The sequence below is a fragment of the Pelophylax lessonae genome (assembly GCF_965119305.1).
Source record: "Pelophylax lessonae genome assembly, chromosome: 1".
Taxonomy (NCBI): Eukaryota; Metazoa; Chordata; class Amphibia; order Anura; family Ranidae; genus Pelophylax; species Pelophylax lessonae.
In genome coordinates this window covers 823,284,872-823,298,777 of record NC_138768.1, presented here as the reverse complement: position 1 = coordinate 823,298,777, position 13,906 = coordinate 823,284,872, and positions in this window count along the sequence as shown.

The window sequence follows — 13,906 nt, the reverse complement described above, 5'->3', positions numbered from 1 at the left end:
CCTTACATCTGATATTCAATGCATTTGGCGAGTGGTTAGTGTGGGGACAGGTTCCCCATCTGTCAGGGACAGTACTTAGTGACAGGGAGAGGTTTCAGAGGAGTAGGGGGAATGCAGAGAACGAGCTATCTCCACCTTGGTAGCCTACCAGTTGGGCCAGACCTGCCAAACCTTATCCCCACTCCTTATTGCAGACGCTGTCGGCATCATCTCATGCTATAGATCCACTGCTACTAAATCTGTAAGTGGGTGTGGTTGGTTTTTCACATCCACCGGGCCTAGTTATACCCTGTTGGAACATTCTACAATATATAGTTTACATTACTCGACCTCTGTGTAATCTCTGCCGCTGGCGCACCACGCTGCACCCTGCTCTCAAGCATAGATGCTCATACAGACCAACCAACCCCAACCAAATTTGGAGAAGACATAATTACAAGCCAAAAGGTTGATCCTTCTCTTTCTATCTGTGGCCAGCAGTGAGGTGTGAGAAAAGGCCCTGCTGTGACACTGAAATACCAGTAAATGGTCTCACTAGTGTCTGGATTTCACCGGCTTCCTGTTGGTCATCTGGGATACATTTTCATGGCCATAAATTTGTACCTGAACCTTAATGTACTGCATAACCATTGTGCCTGGTCAGTTGGGTCCCTGATATCCAATAGTCTGAAAGAATAGACAAGCTAGCCCCCTTGACATTAAAGGGTTGGCTCCCAGTAATCTAATACTCCGTGTGTGTTTTTTTTTTTTTTTTAATATACAAATTTATACTGATTTTAAGTGCTGTTTACAGTAAATGTGAAATCAATATCCCATTTGATGTTGCTCTCTGTCTTTCCTCTGGTTCAACTGGTATTTCTATTTCTATAATGGATCTGTTGTCCAAATTTCAATGTATTTACTGGATTTTTTTAATTTCTGCCCATTTTCTCAATTTTTTTAACAAGCTGTTTAATTGTTCATCTTCTCTACTGCCAATGTACTCCATGTTTCAAACATGGTCGGTTCTACTGCACCATTCTTTAAGGGTTGGGCTCTCTACCTCCAACCATTTTTTTGGTATTACTCCCTTTACTGCATTCAGAAGGGTTGGAACCATTTTAGTTCTATATTGTTTTAATGGTGTTGTTGTTCTATTGAACAAGCACGTCCATGGATCATCAGGGACAGTCACCCCAGTGACCTCTTTGATAATTTGCCAGACTATTGACCAGTAGTCTCGAATCTTGGGACAGTCCCAACAAATATGGAACATCGTCCCTTGACCCCCACATCCTCTCCAACATTGATCCAATTTCTCTGATTGATATTTGTTTGCTTTTACGGGTGTAATATACCATCTAGACAAACATTTACAATTCAGTTCCTTGGTACCTACGTCCATTGCAGAACAGTGGGCGGCTCTAAATACAACATTTCTTTGGGGATTTGACAGTATTGACCCTATCTCCCTTTCCCATTTTATCATGAATGGAGGTTTCTCTGGACACATCAACTCTGTTAGCATCTTGTAGATTTGAGGTTTACTATGTTTTGGTTTGTCAGCCGAGTTGCATCGTTTTTCCAACAAATTTTGATCTTTCTCTGATCTAATTGGCTGTGATAGAGACCTCACGAAATTCTTCAACTGGAGATACCTCCATTCATTTAGTTTCATATTATTTTTACTTAGATTTATCTCTTGGTATGTCCTAATATCACCATTGTGAATAATGTCTTTTAACTGCGTTGTTTCCTATACAATTATTAAAGTGTTCCTCATTTCCAGGTGCAAAGTAATTTGTGCCTTCCAGTGGTTTCATTATATTCCCAATTGAGCTGTTTATTAACCCTATCCCAAATCTTAAACACCACTCTTGTCATTACAGGTGTTTCTTGTTGTGTTTCCCTAAATTTTGGTGGGATCCATATAGTTTTATTTAATTAGTGTTGTAAATTTGATCTCCATTCATCTTTTCCCTAGATTTCCCTTTGTCCATTCTATCATTCATGAGATTATCACTGCTTTGTAATACCTTTCTATGTCTGGTGCTGATAACCCTACTTGCGATTTATCCCTAGTGAGAACCGCGTACTGCACCCTAGGCTTCTTCCTTTGCCAGATATAGTTTAATATCTTTGTTTTTATTATCTCAAAGAATGCATGTGGGATATCAGTTGGCAACATGTGAAACTTATGCAAAATCTTGGGCAGCAGAATTATCTTGACCATGTTTATCCTCCCTACCCATGATATTTGGTGATTTAAACCTTTTCTAATATCCATTTTTATTATTTTTAATAAGGGTATATAATTTGTTTGGTATAAATTTTCTATTGATGGAGTTATTTTATATATCTTGAGATACTTTAATTTTGATTTTGCCCAGGTAAATGGGAAATTACTTTTCTACGCTTGTTCTTCCTCATTGTTTAACCTTATGTTCATGAGGATTTCTGATTTTATTGGGTTAATCTTAAAGTTTGATAACTCACCATATTCCTTTAGCTTTTTTAGAACATTTGGAAGGGTAATTCTGGGATTAGTAATATAAAATAAGACAACATCAGCATATGCTGCAATCTTATGCTCTTTTTTTCCCACTTTTATTCCCCCAATGTCTCTATTTTGCCTTATTTTTGCTAATAATGCTAAAATAAACTACATCTGCAAGAGAGAGCATCCCTGCCTCGTCCCATTGCTCATTTCAAACTTTGATGATAGATTCTGTTACAGCTGCAGTGGGGTTTTTATATAGTGCACCTATCCATTGTATCATCTTTGGTCCCATTCTGTGATCTTTTATTGTCTCAATCATGAAGTCCCAATCCACCCTGTCAAAGGCTTTCTCAGCGTCTATTGACAACAGGAGGGCCGGGACTCCAGAATCTTTAGTTTTATGTAATAACATTAGGGTTCTAATCGCATTATCTCTTTCCTTTCTCCCTGGACAAAATCTGTTTGATCTGCATGGATCCAGTCCTCCAACAGTTTTTTTTTAATCTCATTGCCAAAATCGTTGCATATAATTTTGTATCTACATTTATTAAGGCTATTGGCCTGTAACTGGAGCATAAGGTTGGGTCTTTTCCTTCCTTCCTTCCTTCACGTATGCTTGTAAAGATTCTCCGCTCATTTCTTCTTCTATCCCAATGCCATTCATGTAAGTACATATCTTTTGGACTAATATTTCTTCAAATCTTTTATAGTAGCATACCGTATAACCATCAGGCCCTGGACTTTTCTCATTTGCTGTATTTTTTAATGCCGCATAGATTTCAACTTGGTGGGAGATTGGTGACTCGACCACTGCCGATTTGTCCGCTGCTACTTTAGGTAGTCTCGCTACTTTAATATATTTTTGTATTTTTTGTATTCTTACTTGTTCTACCTGTTGTGATTCTTTCTGGTGAACATTATATAGGGCATTATAAAAGCTATTTCCGTTGTTGAATATACCATTTCTCCCCTGCTTTTTTTTATTCTTTCTATATAGTTTTGACATTTTTTCTTCGCTAGTATTCTCGCTAAGTGCTTTCCAGGCTTATTTCCGAATATATGCCTATGCTTGGCAAATCTATTGAAGCTACGCCTGGTCTCTTCTTCCAATAGATCTTTCGGTTTATCCCTTTTCGAAACTAGATTTTCTTTTATCTCCCTAGCCATTTCCTTTTTTCTGTTTCTGTCCCAGCTCATAAATATCCATTGTTATTTTTTTTTTATTTGTCTAGTCCTTTCCTTTTTCTTGCTGGAAGCTATTGATATTAATATCCCACTAATATATGTTTTATGGGCTTCCCAGACTGTGGCGTCAGAGATATCTGGGGACTCATTTTCCGGAAAATACTGGCCTAGTTCTTTTTTTATCTCACTGTCTACTTCCTCATCTAGGATCGGGTCTTCATTTAATCTCCAGGTATTTATATATTTTTTGGGATCCAGGAATTTTTATTTCTAATATTGATGGAGCATGATCGGATATAGTTATAACTCATATGTTCGTACTGGCTACCGCTTCAGGAAAAAACATGGTAGAGATCCATCGAGCCTGAAGTATTGGGGTACAGATAAGGTGCTTCCAGTGTAGTGAGGATCGAGTCGAGTTAGGGAATTGTCAAAACGGGAGACACAATGGATTTATATTACCAACTCTTTGTATCCGAATGGCATGAATATATAATTAGACCTGAATTGTTTTTTGAGTGACTATTGATTAAGTGTGTTATCTAATTTCATTCCAATCCAATTATATTTTGAAGAGTAGATGAGATGCTAATCCCTAATTGTAGTCCTCATTGGTAGTGTTGGGTATGAATTATTACTAGATACCATACTACGAATTATGAAAATTAGAAAGATATAGATAGAGGGATATAAGAGATAGATATAGATTTTAATACTCCTGTCTTGATACTGCTATAGTTTGATTCAATAATTTTATCCCATTCTCTTTGTGTGAATGAATGGACCAATTACTATATATGTTGATTTTACAAGTGATATATATGTTTATTTATTTATTTATCATTTATATTTATATATGTTGGTTGCAAGACTGATATAGATATTAAGCCATGTATTGATGGAGTATGAACAATGCACTGTCTCCATTCTGTATACTTTTGCAATATGTCGCTCAGTGTTCTTTTCCTATGACCTGTGACACTTAGTCTATATGGTGACGTTTTAATTTTGACTGCGCATCTAAATTGATTATCTGTTCAGCTGTTTGAATTTATATCTGACAGTTTGGAACAGATGTTGTTTATCCTCCATTTGAATAAGGACACAGTTTGAAGATAATGTTATTCTGAAATTTTTTAAGTGATGTTATAATGTGTATAAACATTTTACCTCCAGCCGGACCGCAGCTGGACTAGTGGCAGAGAAAAAGTTAAATGTTTTAGTTGGAGGATGATAAATAGAGGTAGCCGTGCAGCGTGCCCATGCCCTTAGTAGAAGTCGTGATGACGAAACGCATCAGGTCATGAGCACGCGATCACCTTGATGACTGGACGCTGAACACGCCACCCAGGAATCACTGCGGCTTCCTTCGGCTCCAATCGAGCAGGGACAAGCACTGAGCTGTCTGATACGGAGGTTTTCATCTTGGATGTATTGTACATGATTTTTGGAAAGTTTTTATATGTGTAAGCGCATTTTATGAAGGGGTACTATTTTTATCCAATAAATGTTTTAGAAAAATCACACTATTGGCCCCCTTCTTTTCTTCCTAAATACTCATGGGAGCTCCACTTGTGGAAAGAAATTAGTACCAAATCTTGGAATGACAAACTAAAAGGTGATTATAAATCAAAGGGTTTGCTGTTTGCTTTGATGGTGTATGAAGGAGTGGAGGCTGAGACCTAATTGATTTGATTATTTAAAGGCGCAGTGAACCTGTGTTCTGGTGAGTGTCCATTGCCTTAAAGGGGGAGCACGAGCAGTGTGGTGAAGGTGCATGGTATGAAGCCTTTTGATATTTGAAACACCGGTGAATGAAAAGACTTATCTTTGGACTTTATTTGCTTGCCAGTTTTGTATACAAAACTCTTTTTGAAAATAAGGACTTTTTAGAATAAGGACAATATAAGTGCTGCTAATGTTATTTTTCTGGGTTTTATGAGCACATACTGGTTAAGGTAACATATGTAGTATATTATGATTTAAAAATGTTTAAAGATTACCTGTTTAGAGTTACAGAGGAAGTCTAGCATTAGAATTAGTGCACTCATTCTAATGTTTACGGCAATTCCTCACATGTGCGAAAACCGTTTACATATGCATGTGCAAATAATTTATGTGTTTTCGTCTGCGCGCAAGCACAAAGGGGTGGGGGTGTTTTACTTTTTTTTTCCTATTTTTTTATTTATTTTTACATTGTTTTTTTATTTCATTTTTTAATCACTTTTATTCCTATTTCAAGAAATGTATACATCTCTTGTAATAGAAATAAGGGATGAAAGGTCCTCTTTATGGACAGATCTGGGATCTATAACACCCCAAATCTCTCCTCTACCTTTGAACACAAACAATCAAAAAAACTTGAAATATCGGATCATTTCCTGGGCTTGCCGATAAGCATGCTCAACCCAAGAACCACCAACAAGCGGCAGGAGGGGGTGACCAATCCCCCTGCTGCAAAAAGCGATCCAGCGGCTAATCACTACTTTTATGAGAAACAGAATCGCCTGCTGAAAAAAACAATATGGGTTATGGCTGATAGCTTCAGCCATAATGTAAGTAAACCACTTGAAAGCAGCAATATATATGTGTCACCTCCAGGTGACACAGCAGAAATACATTTTCTGTTTGTGCTTAGTCAATGGGGGTATATCAATATTGATATATACTTCTACTCTTTTTTGTTTTTTGCTCTTTTTCATTAAACCCATCCAGATGACAATGTTGGTGAGGTTCATCCCTCCTGTTCCCCCAGTGGTCTAGAGGCACGCATTCTTGCGTCACCAATCCCTCCTAAGGTGGACATCTATTGGCTGGCACAGATTCCTTGCAGTTAGTAACTGTGCAGTAACAGAATATAAATGTTTGTCACCTTGAAACTGTTGTACACCTTGTTCTTATTGTTATTTTTCTTATTATAGAAACATACATTGTACTAATCACATACAGTATATATACCCCTGAAGAAGATTGTAGAACAAACAATATTGAAACGCGTTGGGGGTTTCCTCCGTCATTGTAGCAACTGTTTATGTCAGGAATCATGTGATTATCGCTTACAGTGTGCTTTTATTCCAGACTGCAAAATTTTGTAAAATGTCTTGTGTATCTCCTTGTGTTCACAGTTCACAGTTCCATTGCCCTTATTGTCCTTTTCAATAGCAAGAGGGCTTGGAGGAACCCTTGGCAAAAATTAGGAGATCTCAGGGAACCTCTGAATTAATTTTTTGGTCCACAGCTCATGAAACATTGGTGTGATCAGTGAGCTGGTTATATAACAAAAATTAGTTTTAAAAATAGTATTAAACAATAGACTAAATATGAAAACGTACTAATTAAATGAGATCCTGTCTGCAGTCTCTGACCATTTACTGTATCATGTCTGCAGTCTCATGGCAGGATGAGATGAGGGGGTGAGGACGCACGTTCCTTGAGCTCCTGAGCTCCTCCGTGAGAACCGCCAGGTGTTTGGCTCGCTCTGTCCGCCAGCTAATTGATTGCTAATTGCTGCCTGACCAACGTGCACAGCAGAGAGCGAGCCGGGATACTGCCAGACAATCAAGCCGCATCGAGCGGAGCTACACTGACCCGCGGCACCGCCACACAAGCAGGGGCTACAGAGGCTGCTTTGGGCAGTGGTACCGCCGCACAGAGCGGGGCTACACTGAGCCGAGGTACCGCCGCACCGAGCAAAGGATTGCACTGAGCAGAATACCGCTGGATCACCGGACTATCACCGGACTATCACCGGACTATCGGTCTATTAAGCCGCGCTGTACGGCTCTATACCGAGTCGCTAAGCCGCCGTGCGGAGGAGCGGAGGATTGTCGGGCAGATCTCCCGACTAGACTTCTGCTCTTCTGCCTCTGGGCTGCCTGAGTGGGGCTGAGCCGAGCCAAGCTATTGCCATTGGAGTGGAGTGGAGCCGAACCAAGCCGTAGAGCTGCCAATACTGTTATGACCCTAAGCCACCAGGTTGAGCAGAGTGTACAGTGCTTAGTGCTCAGTGGGTCAGTGCGCACAGTGTCAAGCACAGTGTCAAAGCAGTGACAAAGCAGAGACTAAGGGTGACTGAGACTGAGACTTTAGTTAAGAACTGCCAGGTTGTTTGCCTGCTCACTTTGCCTGCTAGCTAGCCTGCTTGTTAGTGACTGTGCATCGCAGCATCCGAGGCGGGATAGCGCTGAAGTATCAAGTCGCTGAACCGCTAAACCAAGCTGAACTGAATTCAGTCGCTAAGCCGCCAAGCCACTAAGCCGCAGAATTGTATTGAGAATTGCCGTACGGATTGATCGCTGACCTGCGGATCTGTTGAGCAGCTGTGCCGCCGAGCCATTGGGTTTTTTTTTTGGGTTTGGGGTTCTTTGTGTCCCCTGACCTTACACATCTACCTTAGAGCAACCTGGACTGCTTGTGCATCTGAGCCGCAGGGTCTGTTGGGTGTGGATCTGGTTGTTGTGCCGCCTGTCAGCTATGGGGAGAAGGACTTTGAGAACAACACAACCACAAAAGAAGCCGACCACCGGCTCTATAAAAAAGTATCTGGCAGTGGAGACCGAGGAGCTGCTGGAAGCAGGGGGTTCGGACCATACGCCGGGTGCCCGCTCCGGCCCTCCCCAGAGCCCGTCAGCTTCCCATAGATCGCCAGCCTCATCCTGGTGCTCGGACGGGACGGATGTCTCCCCGAGCCGATCTACAGTAGCTGCGCTTGTAAGCGGTCTTCCTACAAAGGCGGACTTAGCCTCTATGTTGAGGGGTTTGGAAAAATCAATTAAAAAAGAGGTATCCTCAGTCCGGGCGGACCTGAATCAGGTATTAACCCGGGTTGAGGAGTCCGAGCATAGATTAGATTCACATGCTGTTGCAATCCAAGAACTCCAAGCTATCTCCAAACGTCAAGCATTAGCACATAGGATGGCCCTGTATAAAATTGAGGACCAGGAAAATCGGAGCAGGCGTAATAATATCCGAATCCGAGATCTGCCTGAAGCCATCAAGGACCCAGATCTGCTCCCTACGATAAGTGGCATTTTCAACAAGCTGCTCGGCCTCCCTGTTGACAAGTTAATGAGGATTGATAGAGCCCATAGGGCCTTTCGCCCCCGCAGCCTGCAGACAGAGACCCCAAGAGATATCATATGCAGGATCCATCACTATCCTGAGAAGGAGCGTATAATGCTTAGAGCTCGGGAAGCCCAAAACCTGGACTTTGATGGGGCACCTTTGTCGCTTTATCCTGACTTGGCTAGGGAGACCTTGGAGCGCCGCAGGGTATTAAAGCCCCTCACAGAAAAGCTGAGAGCGACCGCCATAACATACCGGTGGGGCTTTCCCTCCTGTCTAATTGCATCTAGAGAAGGACGCACTGCAACTTTGCGATTCCCCGAAGATCTGGAGGGCTTTTGCACGGCTCTTAATATACCAATACCAGACCTCCCGGGCTGGCAAGATGAGGCTTTCCCGGCTCCAGCCTCATCTGTAGATGCTGCCTGGCAGAAGACGTCTAAATTGCAGAAACCACGGAAATCTCCCTCTGACAAGCCCACTTGATTATTACTTGAATATTGGCAAGCTTTCCTGGATCCAACCCCATCTGTAGAGGCTACCTGGCAGAAGACGCCTAAACCACAGAAACCACGGAAATCTCCCTCTGACAAATCCATTTGAATATTACTTGAATATTAGTAATTATAATATTGCACTACTTTTGGACTTGGCCCCCTCCTTTTTTTTTTTTTTTTTTTTTTTTTTTTTTTTTTTTTTTGGAACTGATTGACTGACTGATAGGTTGGACTGGTCCTTTAAGGCCCTATGGTTATTTTTTGGCCCCTTATGTTTCGGTTTAGACGAACAGAGGTCAACCATAGCGTTTTTTTTTTTTTTTTTTTTTTTTTTTTTTTTTTTTTTTTTTTTTTTTTTTTTTTGGGGCTATTTTGAAGATACAGAGAGAGAAAAAGTGATAATTTGATAAATTTTGCAGCTACCTGGCGAAGTCCCGCGGAGGGGCTCCGGATTTTTCAGGGTTATTATCTCTGACTGGTTCTGCCTTGACCCCCCTCTCGCTGCTCACCCCTCCCAAACTCTTGAGCGGAGCTCGGCTTTCCCTCACCTGCGTCTCCCGCCAGGTAGCGGGTCTCCAGGTGGGACCGCGGCTGAGGGATCACCGTTCTTCCGCTCTTTGGTGAGTGTTCCTCACCGACATACTGTCGCTATGGCGACAACCTTTTTCCTTCTATTCCCTGTTGTTTTTTTTTTTTTTTTTTTTTTTTTTTTTTTTTTTTTTTTTTTACTGTTCCTTTCCCCCCTTGGTGTACACCAGTCTATATGTGGATATTGGTATATATCCGGTTTAGATTTCAATGTCAAAAGTGACATATTTATCCTATAATATAAGGGGGCTTCATACTCCAGCTAAACGGCATTGTCTATATAGGGAACTGAATGCGCTGAAAGGAGAAGTAGTGTTCCTGCAGGAGACTCATATTACCCACACTTCAAATCTTAAATTGACCACTCCCACGTACCCTACTTGGTACTATAGCCTTTCGGATATTCGTAACTCCAAGGGAGTCGCCATAGGGTTCCGTAAAGGCTCACCCTTTAAACTCATACAAATGGTAGCTGATAGATTTGGGCGTTATTTGTTCCTGAAGGGCACCCTGGGTAGCACTGTTGTTTCTTTTGCAAATGTTTATGCCCCTAATCAAGATCAAGTGTCTTATTTAACGACCACCCTGCGTAGGTTCCATGAATTTGCTGACGGAATATCAGTGGTGGCAGGCGATTTCAACGTCACTATGGACCCCCTGCTGGATACCTCCTCTGGTAAGTCTTATATCTCATATAAACGGTTAAACTATTTGCGTACACAATTGCATGAATTTCAATTAATAGATGCTTGGCGTGTTTTCCACCCTTCAGATAGGGATTACTCGTATTTTTCCAAAACACATAATTCATATTCAAGACTTGACTATTTCTTGGTGGACCATTTCCACCTCGAACTAGTTGACTCTGTCACTATTGCTTCATCTTCTATTTCGGATCATTCCCCTATTTGTCTGACTTTGAAGATTCCTTCTCTCCTTTATAAAAAATCCACATGGAAGTTAAACGATTCCCTAATTCTGAGCCCCCCGGACAAACAAAATATAGGTAAAGAACTAGATAATTTTTTTGTTGACAACTCCTTGCCGGAGGTTAATACTGCTGTTCGCTGGGAGGCCCATAAAGCCTATATTAGGGGTAAACTAATAGAATTAGGAGCAAGGAAGAAGAAAGAGCGCGTATCATGTCAAAGAACTCTTGTTGCTGAAATACAGGTTCTTGAACGCTCTCATAAGGCCTCCCTTGCTGTCTCTACCCTACAGTTACTGACTAAAAAACGGGAGGAGCTTAAGGCCCTATTTCATGCACAAAACAAGGCCATATATCGCAAGGTGTCCCAAAGGATATACGAATGGGGTGATAAACCTGGCCGACACCTGGCACGGTCTTTGCAACAACAAAAAGTAGCCTCCTATATTCCTAAAATCAAGCGACACGATGACTCTTTGGCGCACGATTCCACCTCTATCGCGGCCGAATTTCATAAATTCTATTTAAATCTCTATTCTGTCCCGAAAGCTATCTCGGATCCAGAAAAGCGTAGATCATTGATGTCAGAATATCTTGCTAGTGCCAATCTCTCTTCTATCCCACCAGAGAAAGTTAATTCTCTGGAGGATGAAATTTCGGTGGAAGAACTCAGAGCCGCTTTAATCTCTACCCCAATGGGGAAGGCCCCGGGCCCTGACGGCTTTTCGGCCTTTTACTATAAACAATACACCGAAACCTTGCTCCCTCACCTGGCCTCCTATGCTAACTCTATTCTGGAAGACTCTTCTTTGCGTCCGGAGACTTTGCATGCATATGTTACGTTAATCCCGAAAGAGGGTAAAGACCCCTCTTTATGTTCTAGCTATCGTCCCATTTCTTTGTTAAATGTCGATGTTAAACTATATGCCAAGGTAATCGCCAACAGATTGCTCCCCTTTTTACCCGCTAGTATCGCTAACAGTCAAACTGGTTTCATTCCTGGTCGTGAGGTGAGGGACAATGTGTCACGCACAATTTCACTTTTATCTTTTGTTCGCCGGCGCTCCCAGCCCACCCTGTTGCTTTCCACGGATGCTGAAAAAGCGTTCGACAGGGTGGACTGGGAGTTCCTGATGGCGACACTACAGGCGTTTGGTCTAGGCCCCCGCCTGTGTCGTTTGATTAATGCGTTATATAAATCCCCTACTGCTCAGATTAAGATTAACGGTATCCTTAGCGAATCAATCAAGCTCTCTAATGGGACCAGACAGGGCTGCCCGCTCTCCCCTATACTTTTTGTTTTATCCTTGGAACCTTTTCTGGCTAGAATTCAAGCAAACCCCTCGATTCACGGTATCACGGTCGGGTCTATGTCACAGAAATACGCGGCTTATGCGGACGATGTTCTTTTTTATGTACAACAACCCATGATATCTCTGCCTAATCTCCTTTCTGAATTTGATAGATATAGTGCTTTGTCTAATTTTAAAATCAATTTAACGAAGTCGGAAATCTTAAACGTTACAATTGCCCCGGCAATGGCACATGATATCAGCCCAGCATTTCCCTTTATATGGCAACCTTATTCTTTTAAATACTTAGGGGTACATATTACTGCCCAGGTGGAGGATCTAGCACGAGCAAATTATATTCCTTTACTTAACACAATTAGAGCTAACTTTGCGAATTGGCATCATTTAGCCACCTCTTGGATGGGGAGGGTGAATGTTGTCAAGATGAATGTGCTGCCCAGGGTGCTCTTCATGTTTCAAATGCTTCCGTTTAACATACCCGTCAATTTGGTGAGGACCTTAAATTCTTTGGTTAGAGCATATGTTTGGCGCCGCTCACAGCCTCGGCTTGCGCTCTCGCTACTTTCGCGGGGCAAAAGCCGGGGGGGGTTGGCGGTGCCGGACTTCGGGAGATATCTGAATGCCATCTCCCTGGTTCGGATAGCCGATTGGAAATTTCATACAGAGGAAAAGCTCTGGGTACAGCTGGAGCAGAAGCTGGCAAATACATCATTATATACTCAACTTTGGATACCGCCGGAGACTAGAAATCTTGCTGACACTATTTCGCCTTTAACCAGTTCGGTTTTCCGCGTCTGGGATCGGCTTCATAGGCTCCATAAAATTCCATACAACTCACCGCTTATGCCGATTTTAGGCCATAGCCTTTTCCCGCCTGGTTATAAAGATCACTGTTTCTCCCAGTGGCTACCACAGGCCAATGCTACGCTGCTGCATCATATAACGGGGACGGAAGGAATACTTCCATTCTCTAAAATATGCCAGGCCTCACCAAAGACATTTATGGATTGTTGGAAATACTACCAACTCCAGCAATTTGTAAAAAAACTGCCTTACCCCTTACGCAACATACACTCCCTGAACCCGATTGAACAAATCCTAGCACGCCCTGAATCAGGTAAAGGTTTATTATCAAAGTTTTATAAGGCATTGGACGCACTAAGCCCCAACTCCACCCCACATTTTTTGAAACAGTGGCAACTAGATTTTAAATGTACTTTTTCGCCGACACAGGAGGAGGTTATTCTTCAATTGTCTCATAGTTCAGGAACATCGGCGCGGACAGCAGAAGCCAATTATAAGTTTCTCACTAGATGGCACTACTCCCCCGTTAAGCTACAGAGGATGACACCATCTCTCTCGGCTGCCTGTTGGAGAGGCTGTGGGCTTAGAGCTACGCACGCACATATATGGTGGTTCTGCCCAGCAATCCGACCCTTTTGGACTAGCGTACTATCTTTAATTGAAGAGATTCAGGGTTTACCTATTGCTAGGGATCCGTTGTCTGTCTTATTCCATGACACTAAACTTCCTCCGGCCCAGTATCAAAAGTCTATTACCCCTCACCTTTTAAATGCAGCCAAAGCATTAATCCCAAAATATTGGAAACAGTCTACAGTCCCCTCGATACCTCAATGGTTGCGGGCAGTCGACCGTACTTACTACCTGGAAGACATGACATTGGATCTTCGTGGTCAGGCATCTCTGGCACGTAAGATTTGGTCATGTTGGTTAACATTTACCCACACTAACATATACGCTTCATATATGGCTGAGGCCTCTCTAGGTTAGAACGTCAAGACTGGTGAAACACCAAGGGACCCCCTTCCTTTTTTTTTTTTTTTTTTTTTTT